This window comes from Neophocaena asiaeorientalis, unplaced genomic scaffold, assembly GCF_003031525.2.
Source record: "Neophocaena asiaeorientalis asiaeorientalis breed wild unplaced genomic scaffold, Neophocaena_asiaeorientalis_V1.1 scaffold433, whole genome shotgun sequence".
NCBI classification, from domain to species: domain Eukaryota; kingdom Metazoa; phylum Chordata; class Mammalia; order Artiodactyla; family Phocoenidae; genus Neophocaena; species Neophocaena asiaeorientalis.
Genome location: NW_020175040.1, coordinates 1,797,010 through 1,809,780, shown reverse-complemented (window position 1 = coordinate 1,809,780; position 12,771 = coordinate 1,797,010). Strand labels below are relative to the sequence as shown.

The 12,771-nt window shown below is 54.9% G+C and overlaps 1 protein-coding gene across 2 annotated transcripts in view; it reads left to right on the top strand.

The window, feature by feature from the left end:
* EEFSEC (eukaryotic elongation factor, selenocysteine-tRNA specific) overlaps positions 1-12,771 on the top strand; it is a 225,482-nt gene that overhangs the window by 169,153 nt on the left and 43,558 nt on the right. Inside the window, exon 7 of one of the 2 annotated variants that reach the window (XR_003005709.1) lies at positions 12,332-12,464. The exons of the other annotated variant lie outside the window; for it this stretch is intronic. The gene's annotated coding sequence lies outside the window, so the exon portion shown is untranslated. The remainder of the gene's footprint in view (positions 1-12,331; positions 12,465-12,771) is intronic. 2 annotated transcript variants of the gene reach the window in all.

The following is a 12,771-nucleotide window of genomic DNA, read 5'->3' as shown; positions in this document are numbered from 1 at the left end:
AGAGGCAGGCCCAGCCACAGGAGCTGGGCGAGGTGGGCCACGGGCCAGGGGTCAGGGAGGGGAGTGAGGGCTCCTGGGGTGTGTCCACTTAGCCCAACGGCTGGGTGGTTGGCGTGGAGTGAGGGGCCTGAAGTGGGGGACCGGGCGGGGTGGGCTCGGGGCCTCAGTTCATTCTGCTTGTGCCCCGTGATCCAGTCAGATCCTCTGAGATGAGCCCCATAGAGGCAGGGGTGTTTCTCAGTGTCTAGGGGGGTGTTTGGCAATCAGTACACGTTTGTTGAATGAATAAGGCTCAGAGACATGCGGCATCAGACTCAAGGTCACACAGCAAGTCAGTGAGAGAGAGGGAGATGCAAACCCAGGGCTGTCTGAGGCCAAGGTGGGCAGCACATTGGAAGAGGCGTTCCACTCAAGCCTGGTGACAAAAATAAGCAGCGCTGGTAATGAGTATAGTGGTGGCCCCCAGAAGACAGGTCCCTGTCCAAATCATAGAACTTGTGAATGTGCTCTTATTAGGAAAAATGGTCTCTACTGATACAATCAAAGTAGGGATCTCGAGATGAGATGGCCCTGGATTATCTGGGTGGGTCCTAGATCCAATGACAAGTAGTCCTTAGAAGACACAGACACGCACTGGGAGCGGGGGCATGAAGTGGGAGGCAGAGACTGGGGGGAAGCAGCGCTGGGAACGCCCCCCACCCGACACCGGGGGAGCAGGGCCTCCCCCGGGACCTCCAGAGGGAGTGCAGCCCTGATGGCACCTTGACTGGGGGCTCCCGGCCTCCAGAACTGTGCAGGGATGGATTTCTGTTGTTTCAAGTGGCCCAGTTTGTGGCAGTTTGCCGTGGCAGCCCTAGAAAACTAGTAATGTGTGCGAGGTAACCAGCTGTACCCAGGTGTTCCTGTGTCTTTAATTCTTGTTCTGTTGTTGGAGTATATTTAGAAACAGCAATTAACAAGCCTGATGAACACCTGTTCCTCCTTTCACCTCATCCCCCCCAGGTGAGATGCTGCCCTGCGGTGAGGCACTTAGCTGTTTGGCCCGCCGCATCTTAACTGAGATAGCTTTCCTCTCGCTTCTCCCCCTCCTCCCTCCCTTCCTCTTTCTCCTTTTTCTCGTCTTCCTGCGTTTCTGTTAGTCTCCCTCTTTTTCTTTTCCGTCAGTACTCATGGCTGCTGGGCTCCAGGCACCTAGCAGGGGACAGCGTGTTCTAACCAACCCCACATGCTGGGAAGTACGAAAGCAGACTCTGGAGACGCTTCGCCCTAGATGACAAACGCCGTCACCCGCACAGCCCTGGCCAAAAGCGCGAATTGCCCTCCGTCCCCAGTCCATCCGCCCACGCGTGTCGCTTGGTAGAGGAAAGGAATGGCAGAATCACTCCACTGGGCGCGGCTGCAGGTGGAAATAGTTCTGTGTGTTTGTAACTATGTTTCTCTCACTGTAGCTAGAGCCTGTTCTCGCCAGGCTCGTCCACCGGTGCTGAGGAAAGATGGCCACACACGCGGTTCCGCGCGGCAGCGGTGCTCTGGTTGACTGTGGCGGCCGAGGGGAGAGTGACGAGGTGGGGCGTCCGTGCGGCAGAAGGGGTGATGGGGGCGACGGGGGGTGTGGAGCCGTGGTGACGGCAGGATGGAACCTGGGATGGTGCTGGTGGAGGTGGTGGCCACCCTGGTGGTGAGGGTGTTGGTGGGGACAGTAGCCCTGCTTGCGGCGGAGACAGCCACTCGTGGAGGTGGTGGTTATGACCACAAAGGAGGCACCGTAACTTGAGGGACCGGAGACCGTAGAGGTGCTGTTGACGGAGATGGCGGAGGTGACGGGAGGGGATGGAAATGGCTGCTAGGGGGGCTCTTGTTGTGCTCGGCAGTGGCGGTGGTGGTCGGGACCACTGCCACAGCTCAGAGGCTTGGGACCGACACTCAGTTCTCGCCCACTTTCCTTGTCAGCACTGCCGGGGCGGCTCCAGGGCTCCAAGGCACATCTTCCCCTCCCGGATCCCAGGCTTCGGGAGCAGCTCTCGTGGCGGAGAGGCTGCCTGTAAGAGCTGGTAGACGTGTGGGATGCCTCTTAGAACTTCTCTTGGGATGTAACGCACGTCGCTCTGCCTTACATCACGTGGTCAAGGCCAGTGTCAGTGGAATGGGGATGGCACTCCTTCAGGAAGGTTCTGCACATCCCGGACAACACCCAGAGAGGCACAGTCCTCTTAGAGGGAAGAGAGAATGGGCAGCTACGGTGCGCTGTGGGTGAGTACGGCGTGGTGGCAGCGGGGGTGGCGTTGCTCCTGGTGGGAGTGGTGATGGTGGGGACGGTTGGGGTGCTGGTGTTAGTGGGAATGACATGGGGCAGGAGTGACGCCGAGCCGGAGCAAGAGTGCCGAGGGTGGTGGTGACGGCACCGCAGACGTGGCGTTCTCGATTGTCTCTTGCTAACTCAGAATCACCACCGCCCTCTGCTGTGGTCTCCTCCACACCCTGGAGGATCCCTTACCCGTGTGGCTCCGGCTTAGAGTCTGCAGAGACAGGAGATTTGGAAAGTGGAAAAGAAAGAGGCAGTTGCAGGCAGATGATAACCCAGAGGTTTGCAGCACCTTCTAGGTGACCCTCTGAGAACCCCTGCTTCAGGGCTGCAGGCTGAGATATTCAGAGGGAGCTCCCCAGAATATCACGAGATTCTAGCAGCTTCCAGGCAAGCTCTTGAGATCCACCGCTTTGGAGCCGCAGACCGAGACCATCAGTGACGACTTGCTTCCCTGATCTTTATGCCCTCAGGTCACCCAGTGGTTGTGGAAACTTGTGTTAAATGTCCTTGTACCTGTTACACAGTAACTGTGTACACATGGTCGTGGTGACAGTGGCTCAGATGAAGTTGGTAGTAGTGGTGGAGGTGGGCATGGTGATGGTGTGATGTCAGCGTGGTGTTGGAGGGGGTGGTGCGGTGGTGATGAGGAAGGTGGTTGCCGTGGAAACGGGGGTGAGGCAGGTGGTGATGATAATAATGGTTTGGTCGTGATGTAGTAATGGTGGTCGTGCTAACTGGGACATTTGTTGAGGTTAAGGTGGCGGCAGTGATGGTGGGGATGGAAAGGATGAGGGTGCTGGTGGTCATGGTAATACAGACCCTGGCTGTGGTGGAGACAGCGGTGTGACAGTGACGACAGTGTCGTGATAGAATGAGGCAGTTAGTGGTGATGGTGACGGTGGTGGTGGGGAAGGAGGTGGATGGAGGTGATGTCAGAGGTGGGATGGTGGCAGTGCGGATGGAAGTGGTGGTGACGGTGATGGTGCTGGTAAAGGCGCTGGTAACGATGGGCATAATGGTGGCCACGGTAACGGTGATGCTGGTTGAGGTGATGGAGGTGCTGTCGGAGTTGGGATGTGGTGGTGGTGGTGGTGGTGGTGGTGGTGGTGACGGTGGCGATGAGGGTAACCGTGGGGGATGAGGGTGGAGGCAGGGATGCTGGGTGCTGTGGTGATGGCAATAATGGGGGGATGTGATATTGGTGACAAGCCTGGGGCCTCGTAACAATGTAATCAGGACAGTGCGTGGGTGGTTACAACAAGCTGAGACACGGGATCCAGGGTGTTGAGGTGCCCAAGCGCCCTACAGAGGCTTCCCCCCGACCCACGCTGCCTCTCCCCACCCTGCTTGAGGCTCACGCTGGCCTCCACTGGCCTCCCGCGGAAGAACTTCCTCTGGCCGCCCCGCCGATGCTCCCAGAGCCCCTCGGCAGGTTCTCTGCCCTGCTCTGCCCCCAGGTCCCGTGCTCAGCCTGAGGCCTCTGGGATGGAGACGGGCTGGGGGGCCCCCAGAGCACAGAGAGCAGGCCACCCAGTAGGACTCACGGGGAAGGGCAGACCCCAGCTCCTCACTGCCATGGGGCCCTGAGGGTGGAGAGCCTCCCCATTACCGAGGGGAAGGGAAGCACCCCGTAAAGGATGCTGTGGAATTCGGGGGCTGCATGCCGAGGTGACTTCCCCTTCTGCAAGGGGTTTGGACTAGTGTCCTCTGAGGCCCTACAGCGAAAGTGTTGACAGAGACCGGTGGGAGTGGCAGGGGCCTCCGGGGTCCCTCCTCAGGGCCCGCCCAGAGGAACAGGGCCTTCGCTCAGGCCCCCCCGCCCCATCCCGCTCTCGGCTTGCTGGCTGTCCGTCACTTTCGCTCTCTGAGCCTCTCTGTCCTCATTTGCCGTAGCGGTGGGTGGGGGGGCTTCTCCCCTCTGGGCAGCCAGCCTAGCCTCCCTGGCCCACCCTGAAGCCACGGCCTGGGAAGAGAAAGAGGACCCTGGGTGAGCAGGGGATGGTAGGCAGAGCCTGAGCTGATGCACAGGGAGGCCCAGAGAGGGCAGGGCACACCCAAGGTCACACAGTGGTCCCAGGACTCTCCCCAGGGTGAGCGGATGGCGGCGATTAGGCAGCCACTTGGTATTCTGAGCAGCCAGAGGCCCCTCTCTGTCTCTGTAATTAATGGAGTGGCTTTTTAAAAGGATTCTAATCACCCCTGATCCTATCTGCTTATCACTAGCGTTCCTAATTAGATGATCCTGGCAGTCACTTGGCTAATTCCCCCCAGCCCTGTGCAGCCCTGCCCAGCCTGGGGCAGCCCACCCCACCCCGCAACAACCCCAGCCCAGCCAGATGGGCGGTTCAGGCCTTCTCTCCCCTCAGGGCCCCTGGTTCTCTAACCGCATTACCTTCAGGATGGATGGGTGACAGCGATGGATGACCGGTGAGTGAAGGGACTGAGTGATAGACAGCTACAAGGGTAGGTGGATGGACAGACGGACAGACTGGGAGGTTGAGAGCTCGGCCTGTCAGGTCAGGCGGCACGGCCGTTTCCTAGCTCTGTGTTCTTGGGGAAGTCACTTAACCTCTCTGTGCCTCGGTCTCCGCATCTCATCTGTAAAATGGGGGTAATCATAGTATTTTCCTCATAGGGTTGCTGTGAGGACAGCTTAGAACGGAGGAAAAGCTTGCTGGTGTAAATTGACTACAGCAGTGTGGATAACGGGGGGCGGGGGGTGCTAGACGGATGGGTGGAAGGACAGACTGACAGATGAGTGAAGGGAGGACTGGTAGACAGATGGTCCGAGGAAGAATGGGAAAAGGGTAGAGGAACGTATACGCTAGTGGGCTGGTGGGAACCGGGCAGGTGGTGGGGTGGCCAGACAGGCGAGGGGAGTGGGGGGCAGCCTGTCTTCTCCAAACGCAACAGGACGATCTCAGCTCAGGTCCCAACACAGACATGGCTCAGACCTGCCTCTCCTCCCCAGGACCTCCAGGAAAACTTGCAGCCCAACACCCCCAGCCAGTGGACAGGTGCCCACTGGGTCCCCTGCATCCTTACCCTCAGTCCCCACCCAGGTAACACCCGCTGCGGGTGGGCCACATGGTCTCTGGAGGTCATATTTAGCCTCAGATGGGCGTTCACTGCCTGAGAGAAGCCATCATTTGTGGGACCACCCTCCCCACCGCCAGGGTCCAACGTGTGCCAGCCTGCAGGGCAGCAGCTCTCACCTCCCCGCCAGCAGTGCCATAGACCCCAGCCCAGCACTGCCAGGAACAGCCCTGGGAAGGGCTCTGATCCCAATTCCAACAACTGGTCCTAAGCATCCAGGAGAATCCGACCCCCAGGGGCTCCCCCAACACCCATGGGCCTCTGCAGCTTGAGTTGGGGGGCTTCCTACGTCTTCCTAGAAAAAGTATAGAACAAAGAAGCCTGAAGCGTCTTTCAGAGTGAGGGCCGGCGCACATATGCACACATTCATACCATCATCCACCCACCCACCCATCCCACATGTTTCTTGTGCTCCTATCACACCTGTGCTGTGGTCCAGACACTCTCCTAGGTGCCGCAGGTGTATGTGCCAGTGAACACGCTAGATGGAGCCTTGCCCTTACGGAGCTGACTCTAGCGGGAAGATACAAGAAACTGATGACAAGTGAAGGTTTCATCTAACGTCAGGCAGTGGGAGGTGCCCTGAGGAAGAAGCAGAAAGAGGGCTGCCCTTTCAGATGGGGCGGTCAACAAGGCAGCACCCTCCGCACACGTGCTCAGACCCAGGCCCCACGCGTCAGTGCACGCCTGTACGTACAAACACACGCGTATGCACGTGCACACAAGCCCCCACAAGCCCCCACGAGGCCTGCAGCCCTGCCGTGGCTGCAGATCGGGGCACAGTGTCCCCAAAGGTGCTGAAGTCAGCTGACTCACCTCCCTTTCACCCACCCCACACAGGGAGCCCCCGCCCCAGGCTGTGGGAGAGAGAATGAGACACACAACAAGCTTTGGAGGGAGAGGCGACGCCTGTCTGGGGCATTTGGGAAGGCTGCGGGGGTGGCGGGGGTGGGTGACACCTGGACAGGGCCGGAAGGGCTTCGTTCCGGCAGGGTCTGGGGGTGGTGCGAGGGGCGGCGGCATTGGCCTCTGGTCTCAGCCTCACTCACATGAAGAGCCCTGGATTTAGACAGTGGATGTCTTTCCAAATGATGCAAAGCCCTCAGTCATGGAAAACATTTCCAGGTGGGAAGGTGTTCATCGTGCAACTGTAAACACGTCTGCGTTCTCAGTCTGCACCGTCCTGGGTGCACTAGGAATTTATCTTTTTCTAAACCGCTGGTGCCAACAGGGCCGGTGCTCCCTCCCCAGGGGCCATTTGCAATGACTGGAGGCACTTTTTTTAAAATATAAATTAATTTTATTATTTAATGTTATTTATTTTTATTATTTATTTATTTGGCTGCATTGGGTCTTCGTTGCTGCACCTGGGCTTTTCTCTGTGGGGCTACTCTTTGTCACGCTGCGTGGGCTTCTCATTGTGGTGGCTTCTCTTGTTGCGGAGCACGGGCTCTAGGCGTGCGGGCTCAGTAGTTGTGGCACGTGGGCTCAGTAGTTGTGGCGCACAGGCTTAGTTGCTCTGCGGCATGTGGGATCTTCCCGGACCAGGGCTCGAACCCATGTCCCCTGCATTGGCAGGCAGGTTCTTAACCACTGCGCCACCAGGGAAGCCCTGGAGGCATTTTTAATTGTCATGACTTGGAGGGGGTGCTCGTGGCATCTTGTGGGGCGAGGCCAGGGACGCTGCCAAACTCCGGCAGTCACACGACAGGCCAGGTGTCACCAGAGCAAGGCCAGGAACCCTGGGCTACACCCCAGACTCATCACTGGATGTGCAGTTGTGCTACATCCATACTTTTTGTGTGCCAAAGGCATTCGCTTCTTTCATGTGAACATTTAAAACATAAGGGTGACCTGTTTGGCTGATTATTTCCTAATAAATTCATAAAGTCAGAACCTCGAAACATCAAGGGGTTGCCTGGGCCTGAGGGGATGAGGGCTGCAGAGGCTCACATGCCAGGCCCAAGAGCTTGGATGTGTCCCGGGCTGGGGAGCCCTTGGGAAGATTTGAAGTGGGGGGAGGGAGAGGGACGTGATCAGTTGCATGTTCCAGAAAGATCTCTCCACAACGAGACTGTTTCATACCCAACAAACTGGTAAAAATGTAAAAGGCTGACACGACCAAGTGGTGGTGAGGATGCGAAATTCCCAAAACCTGCTGGTGGGAAAGTTAATTGGGACAAGGAGTTTGGAAATTCTTGGCCTTGTCCTGTCAGTGTGAGGGTGCTGAGTCCCTTGACTCAGTAGTTCCAGTTCTAGGCTTACCCCGCCCCTGCCCCCCCCCCCCAACCGGGAGAAGCGGGGCCTGGTGTCATTCCGGGACTGCAGGACATTGTATCAACTCTGTCATGCTGGTCCCTCTTGCAGAGTGTTTTCTCTGACTGGCTTTGAAGCAGGAAGCTGCTGTGACAGCCGATCAGTGTTTCCCTGGTCCAGCCTCTGATGAGAACCCAGCCCTGGTCTACATGTTGCTTGCAGCCGTGTGAGACTGTAAGCTACACCGCGCCTAGGCTCCTGACCCACAGACCGTGAGACAGAAACCTGTGTGCTTCTAAGCTTCTGAGTTTGTTGGGATTTCTTTTTTCTTTTGTATGTATATATTTTATTATTATTATTATTTATGTGTTTATTTGTGTATTTATTCATTTTTGGCTGCATTGGGTCTTCACTGCTATGCAGGTTTTCTCTAGTTGCGGGGAGCGGTGGCTACTCTTTGTTGCGTGCGCGGGTTTCTCATTGTGGTGGCTTCTCTTGCTGCAGAGCACAGGCTCTAGGCGCTTGCGCTTCAGTAGTTGTGGCACGTGGGCTCAGTATTTGTGGCATGCAGGCTCAGTGGTTGTGGCGCACAGGTTTGGTTGCTCTGCGGCATGTGGGATCTTCCCGGACCAGGGCTCGGACCCATGTCCCCTGCATTGGCAGGCGGATTCTTAACCACTGCGCCACCAGGGAAGTCCCTGTGGGGATTTCTTACACAGAATAGAAAATCAGTACGTGGTCGGGGAGGGGGGCTGTTGTATTGTTAGCTATATTTTTGGCTATCTGAAATGTTTCATAATTGAAATGAAAAGGTTATGAGAGATCCCAATGGCTGAAGAGACAGATTGCAGAGCATGAGCTGGAGGCCGGGGGGGTCACAGAGGAGGCCAGCGTGCTGCTGTGTGGGTGAGGGTGGAGCTGGGCAGTGTAAGGGGGCTCAGGGAATGTGTAGAAACGTCCCCTGCATCCCTAAATTCTGAGGAAGGGGAGGGGCCGTCCCAGCATCCCCTCCACGCCTGGGAAACCTGGATCACAGCCCTCCCCCCAGGTCAGCACAGCCCAATCTGGGGGGAGGAGCAGGGAGAAGGAATAAGGACGGCATTTTCCCAGGGTCCCCTAGGGAGCCCTGCAGTGTGGGCTGGGGGGACAGATGGAGTGGTAGGAGGAGGCCGCTGGGCTGGGTCCACCACGTCCGTCTCCGGGGAGAAGACCCCCGCCCCCGCTCCAGCCTGCATGCCAGGGGGAGCCATCCCAGGGAGTGGGAGCCCCAGCCCTGCCTGTAGTCAGTGTCCACAGCTGTACAGGAGGATGATCGGAGGGCACCCTGCCCGCTTGGGGGCCGGATGGGAGGAAATGCTGAAAGCACCTGCTGAACAGCCAGGGCTGTCCCTTCGGCCCTCCCATCCCTGGCAGCCTTAGGTGCTGTGGGGAAGGAAGAACAAAGAGGTCCCCAAACACCCTGGGCTTCTAGGAGTGGAGACGGGCATCAGGGCTCAGTCTGAAGCCCACTGACTGAAATGGCATTAGAAGGCGACCTCCTTGTTGGGTGAGCTCTCCAAGGACTGAGGAACCTTTGCCTTCCACATATTATCCTTGTAACAGCCCTGCAAAGTGTGGTCTTATTTTACTGGTGAGGAGTCAGGATTCAGAGAGGCTAAGCCACTTGCTCAAAGCTGCACAGCAAGAGAGAGGCAGCTCTGTCTGCCCCACAGCCAGGCCTTGTCCTTCGGTGACATTGGTTAGGAACTGGGGAGCTCTGAGGGGCTGAGGGGAGGGAGACTTCAGATAAGGCTTCCTCTCGTATCTTTGGCTGGGGTTTTGAAGGATGAAGAGAAGTTCTCCCGGCAGATCTGAAGGGGAGAACATCCCAGGGAGAGAGACCAACCAGGAACAAGGCAGAGAAAAGAAAAAAGGTTTTGTGAATGATTATTTCCTACGTTACAAAAGTGGCACATAACACCTTAAAATATTAGCCCAAGTTTATAAAGTGAAAAGTACCCTCTCACCACCCCGGTCTCTCATACTTCCCGGAAGTAACCGCTGTTATTCATTAGGCATATGTCTTCCCGGGTTTTTTTCTATATGTACACAAACTTTTTTTTTTTTTTTTTGCGGTACGCGGGCCTCTCACTGTTGTGGCCTCTCCCGTTGCGGAGCACGGGCTCCGGACGCGCAGGCTCAGTGGCCATGGCTCATGGGCCCAGCCGCTCCACGGCATGTGGGATCTTCCCGGACTGGGGCATGAACCCGCGTCCCCTGCATCAGCAGGCGGACTCTCAACCACTACACCACCAGGGAAGCGCCATACACAGACATTTTTAAAACAAAAAAGTCATGCATTATATATTGTTCTGCAGTTTGCTTTTTTTCCCCCCAAAGAACCCTGCAGTTTAGCTTTTATTTCTAGTGTTTCTGTGAAGTGCACCTGAGGAGAGCTTGGAATTTCGATCCGCATTCCCACATACGGTACATGCCAGCAGCTGTTTCTACTATGGCAGGCCTTTTCCATTTTTCTGAGAGGAGAGGTAAAAAGTGGTACCTCCTTGCAAAATGTGCATGTACTTGATTCTTTCTGAGGTTGAGCTCCTGTCCAAATGTTTATCAAGTGTTTATTTACATGTCTGTTAGGAAGGACCTGTCTGTGTATCCTTTGCCTGGTTTTCTCTTTTTCTTGAGTGTGTGTGTGTGGTGGGGGAGGGGTGTCTTTTTATTATGTACTGCATTTTTGTATTTTGAGTTTTTGCATGTTTGCATAATTGCAAAATTATCTCCCATTTTGCAAGGATTATTTTTAAATATTACTTTTTATCATTAAGGCTATTAAACCTCATTACAGAAAACTTGGAAAACGGGGAGAAAAAGGAGAAATCATCTATCACAGAGCTGTCACCATTTGTTAGCATTTGGTGACAGTTCTTTTCCCACATGCTGCAATGACTCTTGTCATCGTGTTAGACACTTGTAGCCCGTGACTCGGCTCTAAGAGTGTAACCTTCGGGAGGCATTTTAAAGGCTTTCTGGTGGATGTCCTATAGTTCCCTCACCTCTCTCCTTCTTTTATTGTGGTAAAATACACATAACGTAAATTTTCCTATTTTAACCGTTTTAAAGTGCCCAGTTCAGTGGCCTTAAGCACGTTCACACTGTCGTGGAGCCGTCACCTCCATCATCTCCAGAACCTTTTCATCTTCCCAGACTGAAACTCTGTCCCCATTAAACACCAAGTCTCCCTCCCCCTCCCCCATCCCCAGGGGGATTCTGCTTTCTGTCTCTATGAATCTGACTGCTCTTGGGACCTCAAATAAGTGGGATCACACAGTATTTGTCTTTTTGTCAGACTCGTTTCACTGAGCATAATGTCCTTAAGGTTCATCCGTGTTGTAGCAGGTGTCAGAATTTCCTGTCTTTTTGAAGCGGAATGATATTCCATCGTATGGATGGACCACGTCTTCTTTATCTGCTCATCTGTTGATGGACACTTGGGTCGCGTCCACCTTTTGGCTACTGTGAACACTGCTGCTGTGAGCAGAGGTGCAAATACCTGCTCAAGTCCCTGCTTTAGGTCTTCTGTGAATGTACTCTCATCATGCCCTTTTTCTGAGTATTTAGGTTGTATCCAGTCTCTCCGTTTTGTCAGTCGTGATGCCCTGAACATCTCTGTGTCAGAGTTTCTTGTTAAAGGTATCTGGAGGATTACTCAGTATTCAAGTCTTGGAATTGGAATCGTGATCTCAGAGTTCCTTTCAAACACGTGATCCCAGCCATTATCCCACCACTCCCTCCCTGCTCCAGAAGCTTTGGCATCTTGCGTGTTCAACAATTTTTCCTTTTTTCTCTTTGGTTCCTAGAAAGGACAAACTTAACCTTGAGGTCTGCAGTGTTCCTTTGCCATTTTATCTGTTGGGGAACCAACCTGGGTGATCCAGCTGGTAGGTTGCAGTGGATAGTTTCGAAACTAACTCCTTAAGAAATCTGGAATGTGGAATAGAATACATGTGACTTCAGGACTCAAACCCAGTGTCCCTGAGACCCAGACAGGCCTGGGCAAGAGGGGCCAGCTAGAGACAGAGACAGGGCTTCCTGAGGGGAGAGATGCAGAAATGGCCCTGCAGACACACAGTCCCTTCCGGGCCAGATCTTCTGCCTATTTTTAAGCGAATTTCCTAATTTTTTTTTTTTTTGGCCGCACTGTGAGGCTTACGGGATCTCAGTTCCCCAACGAGGGATTGAACCTGGGCCATGGCTGTGAACGCCTGGAATCCTAACCACTGGACTGCGAGGGAACTCCCTGCATCTCCTAATCTAAAATCATTTGCAATTCATTCATATTTTTGTCAGATATCAGGCTGCTGGTCCTAGATCAGAGCAGGTCTTCGCCCAGGGAGGTGCTGTTCCGCCGGGTGTTCCAACACTGCTGGATTGAATAGCCCTTCACACTGCATTGATCAGGATACCTCCTTTATCATCCATTATCTTATAAATAATAGGGGCTCTTTCGGGCTTACCCGAGCCTGAGCCATTGATCTACTTATTCTGACAGCAGTTGTGATCATAGAACCTTGTTTAATACTGGAAAGCGTCACACACACACACACACACACACACACACACACACACACACACACCTTGCTCTATTTTCCCTAGTTTTCTGACTTGTTCTGCTGGTCTTGTTAGTTTTTCCAGATAAAGTTTGGAATCGTTTCGTCATTTTGCCTAGAAGCAAAACAAAACCAGTGGCCTTGTGATGTGCCGGCCGTGCTGTCAGCACAGGACAATGCTGTGGTTCGTCGTCTTCCCTTCATCCCAGGTGAGGTGGATGCAGGCATTCCTCCCAAACCTGGTTCCCCTGGGGTGGGGTCCATTCTGTGGCCCTGGGGACTGGAAGGCTTTTTCCCTTCCCTGCTCCCAGCAGTGGGTCAGCAGGAGGCAGGAGGGGCTTTGGGGGGGACAGAGCTGGTCTGTAAGAATTACAGCGGGGGGTTGGGTTCTTCTACTGAACATGGGAAGAAGCAGCCAGGGAAGCAGGAAGGGAGGAAGGGCCCTGGGCCGCTAGCCCCACTGGGTGCAAACAGACGGAGCAAAGGCCAACCCAGCCCAGGCACCCTGGCGCCACC